The following is an 18,424-nucleotide window of genomic DNA, read 5'->3' as shown; positions in this document are numbered from 1 at the left end:
GAAGTTATTGTCAGGTGGAAGTTATTGTCAGTTGGAAGTTATTGTCAGGTGGAAGTTACTGTCAGGTGGAAGTTATTGTCAGGTGGAAGTTACTGTCAGGTGGAAGTTATTGTCAGGTGGAAGTTACTGTCAGGTGGAAGTTACTGACAGGTAGAAGTTATTGTCAAGTGGAAGTTACTGTCAAGTGGAAGTTACTGTCAAGTGGAAGTTACTGTCAGGTGGAAGGTACTGTCAGGTAGAAGTTGCTGTCAGGTGGAAGTTACTGTCAGGTGGAAGTTATTGTCATGTAGAGGTTACTGTCAGGTGGAAGTTACTGTCAGGTAGAAGTTACTGTCAGGTGGAAGTTACTGTCAGGTGGAAGTTACTGTCAGGTGGAAGTTATTGTCATGTAGAGGTTACTGTCAGGTGGAAGTTACTGTCAGGTAGAAGTTACTGTCAGGTGGAAGTTACTGTCAGGTGGAAGTTACTGTCAGGTGGAAGTTATTGTCATGTAGAGGTTACTGTCAGGTGGAAGTTACTGTCAGGTAGAAGTTACTGTCAGGTGGAAGTTACTGTCAGGTGGAAGTTACTGTCAGGTGGAAGTTACTGTCAGGTGGAAGTTACTGTCAGGTAGAAGTTATTGTCATGTAGAAGTTACTGTCAGGTGGAAGTTACTGTCAGGTAGAAGTTACTGTCAGGTGGAAGTTACTGTTAGGTGGAAGTTACTGTCAGGTGGAAGTTATTGTCATGTAGAAGTTACTGTCAGGTGGAAGTTACTGTCAGGTGGAAGTTACTGTCAGGTGGAAGTTATTGTCATGTAGAGGTTACTGTCAGGTGGAAGTTACTGTCAGGTAGAAGTTACTGTCAGGTGGAAGTTACTGTCAGGTGGAAGTTACTGTCAGGGAGAAGTTACTGTCAGGTGGAAGTTACTGTCAGGTAGAAGTTAATGTCAGGTGGAAGTTACTGTTAGGTGGAAGTTACTGTCAGGTGGAAGTTATTGTCATGTAGAAGTTACTGTCAGGTGGAAGTTACTGTCAGGTAGAAGTTATTGTCAGGTAGAAGTTACTGTCAGGTGGAAGTTACTGTCAGGTGGAAGTTACTGTCAGGTGGAAGTTACTGTCAGGTGGAAGTTATTGTCATGTAGAAGTTACTGTCAGGTGGAAGTTACTGTCAGGTAGAAGTTATTGTCAGGTAGAAGTTACTGTCAGGTGGAAGTTACTGTCAGGTGGAAGTTATTGTCAGGTAGAAGTTACTGTCAGGTGGAAGTTACTGTCAGGTGGAAGTTACTGTCAGGTGGAAGTTACTGTCAGGTGGAAGTTATTGTCATGTAGAAGTTACTGTCAGGTGGAAGTTACTGTCAGGTGGAAGTTACTGTCAGGTGGAAGTTACTGTCAGGTGGAAGTTATTGTCATGTAGAAGTTACTGTCAGGTGGAAGTTACTGTCAGGTGGAAGTTACTGTCAGGTGGAAGTTATTGTCATGTAGAGGTTACTGTCAGGTGGAAGTTACTGTCAGGTAGAAGTTACTGTCAGGTGGAAGTTACTGTCAGGTGGAAGTTACTGTCAGGGAGAAGTTACTGTCAGGTGGAAGTTACTGTCAGGTAGAAGTTAATGTCAGGTGGAAGTTACTGTTAGGTGGAAGTTACTGTCAGGTGGAAGTTATTGTCATGTAGAAGTTACTGTCAGGTGGAAGTTACTGTCAGGTAGAAGTTATTGTCAGGTAGAAGTTACTGTCAGGTGGAAGTTACTGTCAGGTGGAAGTTATTGTCAGGTAGAAGTTACTGTCAGGTGGAAGTTACTGTCAGGTGGAAGTTACTGTCAGGTGGAAGTTACTGTCAGGTGGAAGTTATTGTCATGTAGAAGTTACTGTCAGGTGGAAGTTACTGTCAGGTGGAAGTTACTGTCAGGTGGAAGTTACTGTCAGGTGGAAGTTATTGTCATGTAGAAGTTACTGTCAGGTGGAAGTTGCTGTCAGGGAGAAGTTACTGTCAGGTGGAAGTTACTGTTAGGTGGAAGTTACTGTCAGGTGGAAGTTATTGTCATGTAGAAGTTACTGTCAGGTGGAAGTTACTGTCAGGTAGAAGTTACTGTCAGGTGGAAGTTACTGTCAGGTAGAAGTTACTGTCAGGTGGAAGTTACTGTCAGGTGGAAGTTACTGTCAGGTAGAGGTTACTGTCAGGTGGAAGTTATTGTCAGGATAGAAGTTACTGTCAGGTGGAAGTTACTGTCAGGTGGAAGTTACTGTCAAGTGGAAGCTACTGTCAGGTGGAAGTTACTGCCAAGTGGAAGTTACTGTCAGATGGAAGTTACTGTCTTGTGGAAGTTATTGTCAGGTGGAAGTTACTGTCAGGTGGAAGTTACTGTCAGGTGGAAGTTACTGTCAGGTGGAAGTTACTGTCAGGTGGAAGTTACTGTCAGGTGGAAGTTACTGTCAGGTGGAAGTTATTGTCAGGTGGAAGTTACCATCAGTGGAAGATACTCTCAGGTGGAAGTTACTGTCAGGTGGAAGTTACTGCCAAGTGGAAGTTACTGTCAGATGGAAGTTACTGTCTTGTGGAAGTTATTGTCAGGTGGAAGTTACTGTCAGGTGGAAGTTACTGTCAGGTGGAAGTTACTGTCAGGTGGAAGTTACTGTCAGGTGGAAGTTACTGTCAGGTGGAAGTTACTGTCCGGTGGAAGTTATTGTCAGGTGGAAGTTATTGTCAGGTGGAAGTTACCATCAGTGGAAGATACTGTCAAGTGGAAGTTACTGTCCGGTGGAAGTTACTGTCCGGTGGAAGTTATTGTCAGGTGGAAGTTACTGTCAGGTGGAAGTTGTCAGGTAGAAGTTACTGTCAGGTGGAAGTTACTGACAGGTGGAGTTACTGTCAAGTGGAAATTACTGACAGGTGGAATTTATTGTCAGGTAAAAGTTACTGTCAGGTGGAAGTTACTATCAGTTGGAAGTTATTGTCGGGAGGAAGTTATTGTCAAGGTGAAGTTACTGTCAAGTGGAAGTTTCTGTCAAGTAGAAGTTATTGTCAGGGAGAAGTTACTGCCAGGTGGAAGTTACTGTCAGGTAGAAGTTACTGTCAGGTGGAAGTTATTGTCAGGTATAAGTTACTGTCAAGTGGAAGTTACTGTCAAGTGGAAGTTACTGTCAGGTATAAGTTGCTGTCAAGTGGAAGTTACTGTCAAGTGGAAGTTACTGTCAGGTGGAAGTTACTGTCAGGTATAAGTTACTGTCAAGTAGAATTTACTGTCAACTGGAAGTTACTGTCAGGTGGAAGTTACTGTCAGGTGGAAGTTACTGTCAGGTGGTAGTTACTGTCTTGTGGAAGTTATTGTCAGGTGGAAGTTACTGTCAGGTGGAAGTTACTGTCAGGTGGAAGTTACTGTCTTGTGGAAGTTATTGTCAGGTGGAAGTTACTGTCAGGTGGAAGTTACTGTCAGGTGGAAGTTACTGTCAAGTGGAAATTGCTGTCAAGTGGAAGTTATTCTCATGTGGAAGTTACCATCAGTGGAAGTTACCGTCTGTGGAAGATACTGTCAGGTGGAAGTTACTGTCAAGTGGAAGTTACCATTAGTGGAAGATACTGTCAGGTGGAAGTTACTGTCAGGTGGGAGTTACCATCAGTGGAAGTTACTGTCAGGTTGAAGTTACCATTAGTGGAAGTTATTGTCAGGTGGAAGTTACTGTCAGGTGGAAGCTACCATCAGTAGGAGTTACTGTCAGGTGGAAGTTACTCTCAGGTTAAAGTTATTGTCAGTGGAAATTACTGTCAGGTGGAAGTTACCCTCAGTGTCAAGTACTGTCAGATGGAAGTTACTATCAGTGTCAAGTGCTGTCAGGTGGAAGTTACTATCAGTGTCAAGTGCTGTCAGGTGGAAGTTACTATCAGTGTCAAGTGCTGTCAGATGGAAGTTACCCTCAGTGTTAAGTACTGTCAGATGGAAGTTACTATCAGTGTCAAGTACTGTCAGATGTAAGTTACTATCAGTGTCAAGTACTGTCAGATGGAAGTTACCCTCAGTGTCAAGTGCTGTCAGATGGAAGTTACTATCAGTGTCAAGTACTGTCAGGTGGAAGTTACTATCAGTGTAAATTACTGTCAGGTGGAAGTTACCCTCAGTGTTAAGTACTGTCAGATGGAAGTTACTATCAGTGTCAAGTACTGTCAGATGGAAATTACTATCAGTGTCAAGTACTGTCAGATGGAAGTTACACTCAGTGTTAAGTACTGTCAGATGGAAGTTACTATCAGTGTCAAGTACTGTCAGGTGGTAGTTACTATCAGTGTAAAGTACTGTCAGATGGAAGTTACTATCAGTGTCAATTACTGTCAGATGTAAGTTACTATCAGTTTCAAGTACTGTCAGATGGAAGTTACCCTCAGTGTTAAGTACTGTCAGATGGAAGTTACTATCAGTGTCAAGTACTGTCAGTTGGAAGTTACTATCAGTGTTAAGTACTGTCAGATGTAAGTTACTATCAGTGTCAAGTACTGTCAGATGGAAGTTACCCTCCGTTTTAAGTACTGTCAGGTGGAAGTTACTATCAGTGTTAAGTACTATCAGATGGAAGTTACTATCAGTGTCAAGTTCTGTCAGGTGGTAGTTACTATCAGAGTCAAGTACTGTCAGGTGGAAGTTACTATCAGTGTCAAGTACTGTCAGGTGGAAGTTACTATCAGTGTCAAGTACTGTCAGGTGGAAGTTACTATCAGTGTCAAGTACTGTCAGATGGAAGTTACTATCAGTGTCAAGTACTGTCAGGTGGAAGTTACTATCAGTGTCAAGTACTGTCAGATGGAAGTTACCCTCAGTGTTAAGTACTGTCAGATGGAAGTTACTATCAGTGTCAAGTACTGTCAGATGGAAGTTACCCTCAGTGTTAAGTACTGTCAGATGGAAGTTACTATCAGTGTCAAGTACTGTCAGATGGAAGTTACTATCAGTGTCAAGTACTGTCAGATGGAAGTTACTATCAGTGTCAAGTACTGTCAGGTGGAAGTTACTATCAGTGTCAAGTACTGTCAGATGGAAGTTACTATCAGTGTCAATTACTGTCAGATGTAAGTTACTATCAGTGTCAAGTACTGTCAGATGGAAGTTATCCTCAGTGTTAAGTACTGTCAGATGGAAGATACTATCAGTGTCAAGTACTGTCAGGTGGAAGTTACTATCAGTGTTAATTACTGTCAGATGGAAGTTGCTATCATTGTCAAGTACTGTCAGATGGAAGTTACTATCAGTGTCAAGTACTGTCTGATGGAAGTTACTATCAGTGTCAAGTACTGTCAGATGGAAGTTACCCTCAGTGTTAAGTACTGTCAGATGGAAGCTATCAGTGTCAAGTACTGTCAGATGGAAGTTACCCTCCCTTTTAAGTACTGTCAGGTGGAAGTTACTATCAGTGTTAAGTACTATCAGATGGAAGTTACTATCAGTGTCAAGTTCTGTCAGGTGGTAGTTACTATCAGTGTAAAGTACTGTCACGTGGAAGTTACTATCAGTGTCAGGTACTGTCAGATCGAAGTTACTATCACCGTTAAGTACTGTCAGATAGAAGTTACCCTCAGTGTTAAGCACTGTCAGATGGAAGTTACTATCAGTGTTAAGTACTGTCAGGTGGAAGTTACCCTCAGTGTTAAGTACTGTCAGATGGAAGTTACTATCAGTGTCAAGTACTGTCAGATGGAAGTTACCCTCAGTGTTAAGTACTGTCTGATGAAAGTTACCCTCAGTGTCAAGTACTGTCAGATGGAAGTTACTATCAGTGTTAAGTACTGTCAGGTGGAAGTTACCCTCAGTGTTAAATACTGTCAGATGGAAGTTACTATCAGTGTTAAGTACTGTCAGATGGAAGTTACTATCAGTTTCACGTACTGTCAGGTGGAAGTTACCATCAGTGTCAAGTACTGTCAGATAGAAGTTACTATCAGTATCAAGTACTGTCAGATGGAAGAAACTATCAGTGTCAAGTACTGTCAGGTGAAAGTTGCTATCAGTGTCAAGTACTGTCAGATGGAAGTTACTATCAGTGTCAAGTACTGTCAGATGGAAGTTACTATCAGTGTCAAGTACTGTCAGATGGAAGTTACTATCAGTGTCAAGTACTGTCAGATGGAAGTTACTATCAGTGTCATGTACTGTCAGGTGGAAGTTACTATCAGTGTCAAGTGCTGTCAGATGGAAGTTACTATCAGTGTCAAGTACTGTCAGATGGAAGTTACTATCAGTGTCAAGTACTGTCAGATGGAAGTTACCCTCAGTGTCAAGTACTGTCAGATGGAAGCTGCTATCATTGTCAAGTACTGTCAGATGGAAGTTACCCTCAGTGTCAAGTACTGTCAGATGGAAGTTGCTATCATTGTCAAGTACTGTCAGGTGGAAGTTACTATCAGTGTTAATTACTGTCAGATGGAAGTTGCTATCATTGTCAAGTACTGTCAGATGGAAGTTACTATCAGTGTCAAGTACTGTCTGATGGAAGTTACTATCAGTGTTAATTACTGTCAGATGGAAGTTGCTATCATTGTCAAGTACTGTCATGTGGAAGTTACCATTAGTTACTGTTAAATGGGAGATGTAAGTAGAGTACCTGTACTCTGACGGAGTCCTGGAGGTGGAAGTAGAGTACCTGTACTCTGACTGAGTCCTGGAGGTGGAAGTAGAGTACCTGTACTCTGACGGTGTCCTGGAGGTGGAAGTAGAGTACCTGTACTCTGACGGAGTCCTGGAGATGGAAGTAGAGTACCTGTACTCTGACGGAGTCCTGGAGGTGGAAGTAGAGTACCTGTACTCTGACGGAGTCCTGGAGATGGAAGTAGAGTACCTGTACTCTGACGGAGTCCTGGAGATGGAAGTAGAGTACCTGTACTCTGACGGAGTCCTGGAGGTGGAAGTAGAGTACCTGTACTCTGACGGAGTCCTGGAGGTGGAAGTAGAGTACCTGTACGCTGACGGAGTCCTGGAGGTGGAAGTAGAGTACCTGTACTCTGACGGAGTCCTGGAGGTGGAAGTAGAGTACCTGTACTCTGACGGAGTCCTGGAGGTGGAAGTAGAGTACTTGTACTCTGACGGTGTCCTGGAGGTGGAAGTAGAGTACATGTACTCTGACGGTGTCCTGGAGGTGGAAGTAGAGTACCTGTTCTCTGACTGAGTCCTGGAGGTGGAAGTAGAGTACATGTACTCTTAGTCCTGGAGGTGGAAATAGAGTACCTGTACTCTGAGTCCTGGAGGTGGAAGTAGAGTACCTGTACTCTGACGGAGCCCTGGAGGTGGAAGTAGAGTACCTGTACTCTGACGGAGTCCTGGAGGTGGAAGTAGAGTACCTGTACTCTGACGGAGTCCTGGAGGTGGAAGTAGAGTACCTGTACTCGGACTGAGTCCTGGAGGTGGAAGTAGAGTACCTGTACTCTGACGGAGTCCTGGAGGTGGAAGTAGAGTACCTGTACTCTGACGGAGCCCTGGAGGTGGAAGTAGAGTACCTGTACTCTGACGGAGTCCTGGAGATGGAAGTAGAGTACCTGTACTCTGACTGAGTCCTGGAGGTGGAAGTAGAGTACCTGTACTCTGACTGAGCCCTGGAGGTGGAAGTAGAGTACCTGTACTCTGACGGAGTCCTGGAGGTGGAAGTAGAGTACCTGTACTCTGACGGAGTCCTGGAGATGGAAGTAGAGTACCTGTACTCTGACGGAGTCCTGGAAGTGGAAGTAGAGTACCTGTACTCTGACTGAGTCCTGGAGGTGGAAGTAGAGTACCTGTACCCTGACTGAGTCCTGGAGGTGGAAGTAGAGTACCTGTACTCTGACGGAGTCCTGGAGGTGGAAGTAGAGTACCTGTACTCTGACGGAGTCCTGGAGGTGGAAGTAGAGTACATGTACTCTGACGGTGTCCTGGAGGTGGAAGTAGAGTACCTGTTCTCTGACTGAGTCCTGGAGGTGGAAGTAGAGTACATGTACTCTGACTGAGTCCTGGAGGTGGAAATAGAGTACCTGTACTCTGACTGAGTCCTGGAGGTGGAAGTAGAGTACCTGTACTCTGACGGAGCCCTGGAGGTGGAAGTAGAGTACCTGTACTCTGACGGAGTTCTGGAGGTGGAAGTAGAGTACCTGTACTCTGACGGAGCCCTGGAGGTGGAAGTAGAGTACCTGTACTCTGACGGAGTCCTGGAGGTGGAAGTAGAGTACCTGTACTCGGACTGAGTCCTGGAGGTGGAAGTAGAGTACCTGTGCTCTGACGGAGTCCTGGAGGTGGAAGTAGAGTACCTGTACTCTGACGGAGCCCTGGAGGTGGAAGTAGAGTACCTGTACTCTGACGGAGTCCTGGAGATGGAAGTAGAGTACCTGTACTCTGACTGAGTCCTGGAGGTGGAAGTAGAGTACTTGTACTCTGACTGAGTCCTGGAGGTGGAAGTAGAGTACCTGTACTCTGACGGAGTCCTGGAGGTGGAAGTAGAGTACCTGTACTCTGACTGAGTCCTGGAGGTGGAAGTAGAGTACCTGTACTCTGACGGAGTCCTGGAGGTGGAAGTAGAGTACATGTACTCTGACGGAGTCCTGGAGGTGGAAGTAGAGTACCTGTACTCTGACTGAGTCCTGGAGGTGGAAGTAGAGTACCTGTACTCTGACTGAGTCCTGGAGGTGGAAGTAGAGTACCTGTACTCTGACTGAGTCCTGGAGGTGGAAGTAGAGTACCTGTACTCTGACTGAGTCCTGGAGGTGGAAGTAGAGTACCTGTACTCTGACTGAGTCCTGGAGGTGGAAGTAGAGTACATGTACTCTGACGGAGTCCTAGAGGTGGAAGTAGAGTACCTGTACTCTGACTGAGTCCTGGAGGTGGAAGTAGAGTACATGTACTCTGACGGAGTCCTAGAGGTGGAAGTAGAGTACATGTACTCTGACGGAGTCCTGGAGGTGGAAGTAGAGTACCTGTACTCTGACGGAGTCCTGGAGGTGGAAGTAGAGTACATGTACTCTGACTGAGTCCTGGAGGTGGAAGTAGAGTACATGTACTCTGACGGAGTCCTGGAGGTGGAAGTAGAGTACATGTACTCTGACGGAGTCCTGGAGGTGGAAGTAGAGTACATGTACTCTGACGGAGTCCTAGAGGTGGAAGTAGAGTACATGTACTCTGACGGAGTCCTGGAGGTGGAAGTAGAGTACCTGTACTCTGACGGAGTCCTGGAGGTGGAAGTAGAGTACATGTACTCTGACTGAGTCCTGGAGGTGGAAGTAGAGTACATGTACTCTGACGGAGTCCTGGAGGTGGAAGTAGAGTACATGTACTCTGACTGAGTCCTGGAGGTGGAAGTAGAGTACCTGTACTCTGACGGAGTCCTGGAGGTGGAAGTAGAGTACATGTACTCTGACGGAGTCCTGGAGGTGGAAGTAGAGTACATGTACTCTGACGGAGTCCTAGAGGTGGAAGTAGAGTACATGTACTCTGACTGAGTCCTGCCAAGGCAATGACTGTTATTTTACTTTATATTTTATACACAAAATACATGATAAACTTCTCACTTATATTAATAATAACATATTTATGTAAATAATTACATATTTATATTAATAACATATTTGTATTAATAATTACATATTTATATTAATAATTACATATTTATATTAATAATTACATATTTATATTAATAATTACATATTTATATTAATAATTACATATTTATATTAATAATAACATATTTATATTAATAATAACATATTTATATTAATAATAACATATTTATATTATTATTATTTTTATTATCACACTGGCCGATTCCCACCAAGGCAGGGTGGCCCGAAAAAGAAAAACTTTCACCATCATTCACTCCATCACTGTCTTGCCAGAAGGGTGCTTTACACTACAGTTTTTAAACTGCAACATTAACACCCCTCCTTCAGAGTGCAGGCACTGTACTTCCCATCTCCAGGACTCAAGTCCGGCCTGCCGGTTTCCCTGAACCCCTTCATAAATGTTACTTTGCTCACACTCCAACAGCACGTCAAGTATTAAAAACCATTTGTCTCCATTCACTCCTATCAAACACGCTCACGCATGCCTGCTGGAAGTCCAAGCCCCTCGCACACAAAACCTCCTTTACCCCCTCCCTCCAACCTTTCCTAGGCCGACCCCTACCCCGCCTTCCTTCCACTACAGACTGATACACTCTTGAAGTCATTCTGTTTCGCTCCATTCTCTCTACATGTCCGAACCACCTCAACAACCCTTCCTCAGCCCTCTGGACAACAGTTTTGGTAATCCAGCACCTCCTCCTAACTTCCAAACTACGAATTCTCTGCATTATATACACACCACACATTGCCCTCAGACATGACATCTCCACTGCCTCCAGCCTTCTCCTCGCTGCAACATTCATCACCCATGCTTCACACCCATATAAGAGCGTTGGTAAAACTATACTCTCATACATTCCCCTCTTTGCCTCTAAGGACAAAGTTCTTTGTCTCCACAGACTCCTAAGTGCACCACTCACTCTTTTCCCCTCATCAATTCTATGATTCACCTCATCTTTCATAGACCCATCCGCTGACACGTCCACTCCCAAATATCTGAATTCATTCACCTCCTCCATACTCTCTCCCTCCTATCTGATATTCAATCTTTCATCACCTAATCTTTTTGTTATCCTCATAACCTTACTCTTTCCTGTATTCACCTTTAATTTTCTTCTTTTGCACACCCTACCAAATTCATCCACCAATCTCTGCAACTTCTCTTCAGAATCTCCCAAGAGCACAGTGTCATCAGCAAAGAGCAGCTGTGACAACTCCCACTTTGCGTGTGATTCTTTATCTTTTAACTCCACGCCTCTTGCCAAGACCCTCGCATTTACTTCTCTTACAACCCCATCTATAAATATATTAAACAACCACGGTGACATCACACATCCTTGTCTAAGGCCTACTTTTACTGGGAAATAATTTCCCTCTTTCCTACATACTCTAACTTGAGTCTCACTATCCTCGTAAAAACTCTTCACTGCTTTCAGTAACCTACCTCCTACACCATACACTTGCAACATCTGCCACATTGCCCCCCTATCCACCCTGTCATACGCCTTTTCCAAATCCATAAATGCCACAAAGACCTCTTTAGCCTTATCTAAATACTGTTCACTTATATGTTTCACTGTAAACACCTGGTCCACACACCCCCTACCTTTCCTAAAGCCTCCTTGTTCATCTGCTATCCTATTCTCCGTCTTACTCTTAATTCTTTCAATAATAACTCTACCATACACTTTACCAGGTATACTCAGCAGACTTATCCCCCTATAATTTTTGCACTCTCTTTTATCCCCTTTGCCTTTATACAAAGGAACTATGCATGCTCTCTGCCAATCCCTAGGTACCTTACCCTCTTCCATACATTTATTAAATAATTGCACCAACCACTCCAAAACTATATCCCCACCTGCTTTTAACATTTCTAGCTTTATCCCATCAATCCCGGCTGCCTTACCCCCTTTCATTTTACCTACTGCCTCACGAACTTCCCCCACACTCACAACTGGCTCTTCCTCACTCCTACAAGATGTTATTCCTCCTTGTCCTATACACGAAATCACAGCTTCCCTATCTTCATCAACATTTAACAATTCCTCAAAATATTCCCTCCATCTTCCCAATACCTCTAACTCTCCATTTAATAACTCTCCTCTCCTATTTTTAACTGACAAATCCATTTGTTCTCTAGGCTTTCTTAACTTGTTAATCTCACTCCAAAACTTTTTCTTATTTTCAACAAAATTTGTTGATAACATTTCACCCACTCTCTCATTTGCTCTCTTTTTACATTGCTTCACCACTCTCTTAACCTCTCTCTTTTTCTCCATATACTCTTCCCTCCTTGCATCACTTCTACTTTGTAAAAACTTCTCATATGCTAACTTTTTCTCCCTTACTACTCTCTTTACATCATCATTCCACCAATCGCTCCTCTTCCCTCCCGCACCCACTTTCCTGTAACCACAAACTTCTGCTGAACACTCTAACACTACATTTTTAAACCTACCCCATACCTCTTCGACCCCATTGCCTATGCTCTCATTAGCCCATCTATCCTCCAATAGCTGTTTATATCTTACCCTAACTGCCTCCTCTTTTAGTTTATAAACCTTCACCTCTCTCTTCCCTGATGCTTCTATTCTCCTTGTATCCCATCTACCTTTTACTCTCAGTGTAGCTACAACTAGAAAGTGATCTGATATATCTGTGGCCCCTCTATAAACATGTACATCCTGAAGTCTACTCAACAGTCTTTTATCTACCAATACATAATCCAACAAACTACTGTCATTTCGCCCTACATCATATCTTGTATACTTATTTATCCTCTTTTTCTTAAAATATGTATTACCTATAACTAAACCCCTTTCTATACAAAGTTCAATCAAAGGGCTCCCATTATCATTTACACCTGGCACCCCAAACTTACCTACCACACCCTCTCTAAAAGTTTCTCCTACTTTAGCATTCAGGTCCCCTACCACAATTACTCTCTCACTTGGTTCAAAGGCTCCTATACATTCACTTAACATCTCCCAAAATCTCTCTCTCTCCTCTACATTCCTCTCTTCTCCAGGTGCATACACGCTTATTATGACCCACTTTTCGCATCCAACCTTTACTTTAATCCACATAATTCTAGAAACATGAATTTACACATTCATATTGTGGGTCTCTTTTGGTCTCCTTCTCCATAAACTGATCATTTCTTGAACATTACTCTTTTCTCCTTCCATAACTGATCATACCCTACTTCCTTTGCTCTAACTCTTTCAGATACTCCAGATTTAATCCCATTTATTTCCCCCCACTGAAACTCCCCTACCCCCTTCAGCTTTGTTTCGCTTAGGGCCAGGACATCCAACTTCTTTTCATTCATAACATCAGCAGTCATCTGTTTCTTGTCATCCGCACTACATCCACGCACATTTAAGCATCCCAGTTTTATAAAGTTTTTCTTCTTGTCTTTTTTAGTAAATGTCTACAGGAGAAGGGGTTACTAGCCCATTGCTCCCGGCATTTTAGTCGCCTCATACGACACGCATGGCTTACGGAGGAAAGATTCTTTTCCACTTCCCCATGGACAATAGAAGAAATAAGGAAGAACAAGAGCTATTTAGAAAAAGGAGAAAAACCTAGATGTATGTATATATATATATGCATGCGCGTGTCTGTGAAGTGTGACCAAAGTGTAAGTAGGAGTAGCAAGATATCCCTGTTATCTAGTGTGTTTATGAGACAGAAAAAGAAACCAGCAATCCTACAATCATGCAAAACAGTTACAGGTTTCTGTTTCACAGTCATCTGGCAGGATGGTAGTACTTCCCTGGGTGGTTGCTGTCTACCAACCTACTACTACTAATTTATATATTTATATTAATAATTACATATTTATATTAATAATAACATATTTATATTAATAATTACATATTTATATTAATAATAACATATTTATATTAATAATTACATATTTATATTAATAATAACATATTTATATTAATAATAACATATTTATGTTAATAATAACATATTTATGTTAATAATAACATATTTATGTTAATAATAACATATTTGCAGCAATAAAATATTAATTGTTAAATACGAAATAGTTGTAATATATATTTTCTCTACTTGTACTTTATTTATTCTTCATTTTAACCATTTTAATAAATTTCGGTAAATATTATAAATAACGAACAATTTATTTCTGCAGGTGTGTGACTTGTCAACGTCAAGCACCAGAATAGTGTGCTTGATCAATGGAATGTTTTATTGGATCACAGTGGGAAGACAGTGGTGGTCCACTGAAGATATATTCTCGTAACAGTTCCGTTGATCTGTGCCAACATTCTACCTCCATATAAAGAACACTAATAAACTGGACAACTTTACTCTCTATAAATCCTCAGTTTTTATCTTGAAAATGTTTAATAATATATAAGAACGTGTTTCTGCCGTTTTCATTATATTACTTGTATTCTCTGATAAATATTGTGAAGCATTCTAGCTCTTGTTTTTATTGATGGAATAAAAGTAACAAATATCTCGTGTGGTTTTGATTGACAGAAATACCTTATATCACCAGAGCAAGTGTCTTCTCACCTGGTGTTATATAACACAGGAGCTGTGACACGACCCCTGCAACCACAAACAGGTAAGTGCAAACCAATTTGAAGCAGGATTCTGGAATCATCTCTAGTCATCATATTGAACAACTTCAGCGTGAACAAAAGTTCTCCCACATAGCAATGGGCAACAATAAGGAAAAACACTGCAGCAGTATTAGTGTCAGCATGACTCACCTGACTCTTCAGGTCAACATGACTCACCTGATTCTTCAGGTCAACGCGACTCACCTGACTCTTCAGGTCAACATGACTCACCTGACTCTTCAGGTCAACATCAATCAATCAATTAAGTTTATTCTCTATAAGGATTACAATGCTGGGTTTACAGATTTTGGATATTGTGTGGTTTACATGTTTTAAAATACTAATTACAGAGGGGGACACTAGGACACCTAGCATGGCTAGGCATTTCGGCAGATTAATTCTTAACTTTAAATTATTACAGATTATGGTATTAAGGCTAAGTGACTATATTATAGTTTGTGAGTTTAGCAATGTGAATGCTTTTGTTTTGGCACAATACATAGTGTCTATATTGGAGTATCATAGGCAAACTTATGACTAGTTAGGATTCATTATTTTAAGATTAAAATTCGTATTTCTATGTTTATAGTCAGTGGGTGAGTGAGTGTAAGTGTCAACCACCATGTGGTTTACATGTAGTTAGTTGTTGGGGTGTATCAGGGAGATAAGATGTTTTCTAACGGTAGTTTTGAAAGTAATGAATGTGTCTGCAGTTCTAGAGTTTTCAGGTAGGGTGTTCCAGATTTTAGGCCCTTTGACACTGCTACAAAAAACGCGATTTCTAATAAGCATAGAGATCTCCAGTGAATACTAGAAAGGTCTACCCTTCTAGCATCCAGCCTGTTACTGGGTTTTTGTAACAAGTAGTCAGTATCCTGGTCCAATTATCCATTAGAATTTAGTAAGATTCAATAGTGCTTCAGGATTACAACTGGTAGGCTACTAACTAAAGAAATTAACATTTAATAAGCTTATTAATAATAAAGATGTCTAGGAGTATGTGTGTGTGTGTGTGTGTGTGTATGAGTGTGTGTGCGTGTGTGTATGAGTGTGTGTGTGTGTGTGTGTGTGTGTGTGTGTTTATGTGTGTGTGTGTGTATGAATTTGTATGTGTGTGTGTGTGTGTGTGTGTGTGTGAGAGAGAGAGAGAGACTCAGCAATCAACATTTGCACCAATAACTCACTACAGTTGTGACCGGGTGTGGAAGTGTGAATTGCTCATTACTCTAAAATTTGTTCATGATTGCAGCCATGTATAAACGTAAGTAACCATTCTTACAGTATTCATTACCTTTGTAACTTGTGAGTTCATTACCTTTGTAACTTGTGAGTTCATTACCTTGTACCTAGTTCAGCCATCAAAACTTTGGAGCCCGGTCCCTGGACCCATTGTGTACCTCTGTAATCTGTAAATACCTTTGTAACTTGTAATGATTGTGACTAGACCTACCTGGAGTTCATTACCTTTGTAAATTGTGAGTTCATTACCTTTGTAAATTGTGAATTCATTACCTCTGTAACTTGCTCAGCTATCAAAACTTTGAGGCCCAGTCCCTGGACCCATTATGTACCTCTGTAATCTTTTGACTACCGCCCACAGGATGGGTATGGGGTGCATAATAAACATATTAAACTAATTAGGAGTATATTAACAAACTAAATTAAATTAATATAAACAAAATAATAATAATCACTTCTCTCATGTACAGTAGTATTGTGCTGAAGGCACATATCACATCTTACTGGCTTTTAAGTACCGTCTGGTACACTGTTAGCATTTAATAACATAATACAAATATGTACAAGTTTGTGTGTGTGTGTGTGTGTAAGTGCTCTAAGTAGTTCGCTATGTCTCAAAACTCAACTAGACTTAACCAGTAACTGACTTAAAGTCCTCACATAAACTAACTTCTTGACCAACCTGGCAATCAGAACAGTTTGCTTGAACAATACAATGACTAATAAGCCGAACAAAAATATAACAAGCAACAGGAGCACAGAATCAGGAACAAGGAGATAATATAACAACACTAAGTAGGGACCATCTGCAGATCCTCCACAAAAGTCACAAAACTCCCATACTACTGAATCTAAGTTCAGCATAAGAAAATCCCCGACTGTGACAGTACACAGATACCAGTACAAATTAGGTCAGAAGCTACAGCTCAGGACCTGAGTTTCTCAGAGTGTCTAAGCGACACACAACCTCAGTTCAACGTCGAAAATCACTAAGTCTAGGCAATGTTCTATGAACATTGTTACTCAGAACCAACAACAAGAAAGTGACAGAGACGATCTCCCAACAAAGGCCAGCAAGGGAGAGCTAGGCACGTCTTGTTCGGAGAACGTCCAACAGACAAGAGAGGGCAAGTCAAAGCAAGACAGTCTCACCCAGGTGAGGTGTGATCACCTCCCCTCTGATCACATGATTGCTCCATGGACTGTTGCTGCCCAGCAACACAGAGAAGCTGGCAGGGAAACTAGCAACAAGCGATAATTACAGTAGTTAGACAATCAAGACTTGAACTTTTTTTTATATTTTATTTAAAACATTATAAATTACAAGGTTGTATAACACCACAATACAGGATCTGAACAAGATTACTGAGAATCATATCACAAGTGCAGAAGAAAATTTTTGAAAACCCAATACAAAATAGGAATGTGTAACAAACACGCAAAATACATACATACCATTCACTGACACACATTATACCAAATGATAAAATTTCTGACACATACACACAAAACTGTTGGGGGGAGCCCCCCCCATTAAAACCCATCTATAAATACATCCACATCATTCGCACACTTAATGATCACAGCAGTGATCAAACATTAATTTATGTAGCTTTTAGATAGACATGCAACTGTTTATGAGATTTTACTTAAGAACAAACTTTGGTAATTATTCTAAAACATTACTCCATAACAAAATTACATGATCATATAAATCATCAACAGTGGCAAACTTTATACAGTATATGTATAATCATTCGTCTCTCAACCTTTGAGTGGTGAGCACGTGTGCTGCTGCTGCCCCTACCGTTGATTGGTGGCAGTTATATTTTCACAGCATGGCACTAGCCAGCTGGAGACGCATCAATACAGTCTGTGTTGAGCTTATCCGTGGGGCTGTGACAGGAACTTCTATGGACCTGCTACTACCTGCAATCATACGAGATATATATGGTGTTGCTAATGAGGAGATATGTGGAGTAGCGCTGAATGGCACGACGAGGATCTTTGTCAAGTTTAACTTGGCAAGTGTGTATGAGGCGGTGGTGGACAGGTACCAGGAGGTCACTTTGATGGTTAACTATGCTGTGATCGTGTGACTTCATGACGTATCTTGCATTACACATGGGTTAAGATTAGAAATGTGCCTTTCGAGGTGGATGATTCTGACATCCGTCTTGCGATGGGTAAATATGGTACAGTACATATGGCCACTGTTGGGAGGTGGGCTACTGGGCCATATGCAGGGATACCCAAAGGAACGCATTCTGTGAAGATGACGTTGCGTTACCCTATTCCGTCGTATGTAGTGCTGCCAGAATTTCGGACCCAGGTGTTTGTGACATACGCTGGGCAACCCCAGACCTGTCGGTTGTGTGGGTCATATGATCACCTAGCGGCTCTGTGTGGAAGGAGACGTGGCAACATGGAACAACGGCAATGACATGAAGCAGAAGAGAAGGGTGAGGAGCAAGATTTGCCTTATGTGACTCTGCCTACACAAGGTGGGTCCTGGAGTGAGGAGGTCAAGAGAGCGGAGGAGATGGAGTCAGCAGGTGTGACGGGGGGGGGACACCCCTTCATTGAATGTAACTCAGGTGTTGGAAGAGCACACCCCAGATGCAAGTGATAGCGACGTGGAAGACTCATTAGCCAAGGCTTTAAATGTGTTATTGGGGAGTCCAGACCTAGTTCTGGGGCCTGCTGTGGATCAGGGCGTGGAACAGGATAAGCGGTCGGCGCAGTGTGATATGAATGTCTTGATGATGCAAGCGGTGGAGGTGGAGGTCCACCGGGACACTGTAGCAGATGATATGATGCAAGCAGAGGGAGCGTCACGGAAGTGCGCTGTGCTATCTGATTCTGAGGAAGTGCTCACGCCTGCTCAGTGCACTGGGAAAAAGTCCTGGGCGGAAGTTACGCAGAGAGGACCCAGCGGCCCTAAGGGGCAGGAGCTGGTTAAGAGCGTTCCTAAAGGGGATGGAGAGGGATCGAGGTGTCACAAAACGATCTGGTGGCAAGACAGTACCAGGGTCATGAAGAAA

At 42.3% G+C, this 18,424-nt stretch overlaps 1 long non-coding RNA gene across 1 annotated transcript in view; it reads left to right on the top strand.

Annotated features, from left to right (window-relative positions):
* The window catches only part of LOC138851649 (uncharacterized), a 32,844-nt gene extending 18,812 nt beyond the window's left edge, over positions 1-14,032 (top strand). The window contains exon 2 of the long non-coding RNA XR_011391327.1: positions 13,703-14,032. This is a non-coding gene — a long non-coding RNA (uncharacterized lncRNA). The remainder of the gene's footprint in view (positions 1-13,702) is intronic.
* The last annotated feature ends 4,392 nt before the right edge of the window (positions 14,033-18,424 follow it).

The sequence above is a fragment of the Cherax quadricarinatus genome, unplaced genomic scaffold (genome assembly GCF_038502225.1).
Source record: "Cherax quadricarinatus isolate ZL_2023a unplaced genomic scaffold, ASM3850222v1 Contig1396, whole genome shotgun sequence".
In the NCBI taxonomy this organism is placed as follows: domain Eukaryota; kingdom Metazoa; phylum Arthropoda; class Malacostraca; order Decapoda; family Parastacidae; genus Cherax; species Cherax quadricarinatus.
This window is presented reverse-complemented; position numbering and strand designations above follow the sequence as displayed.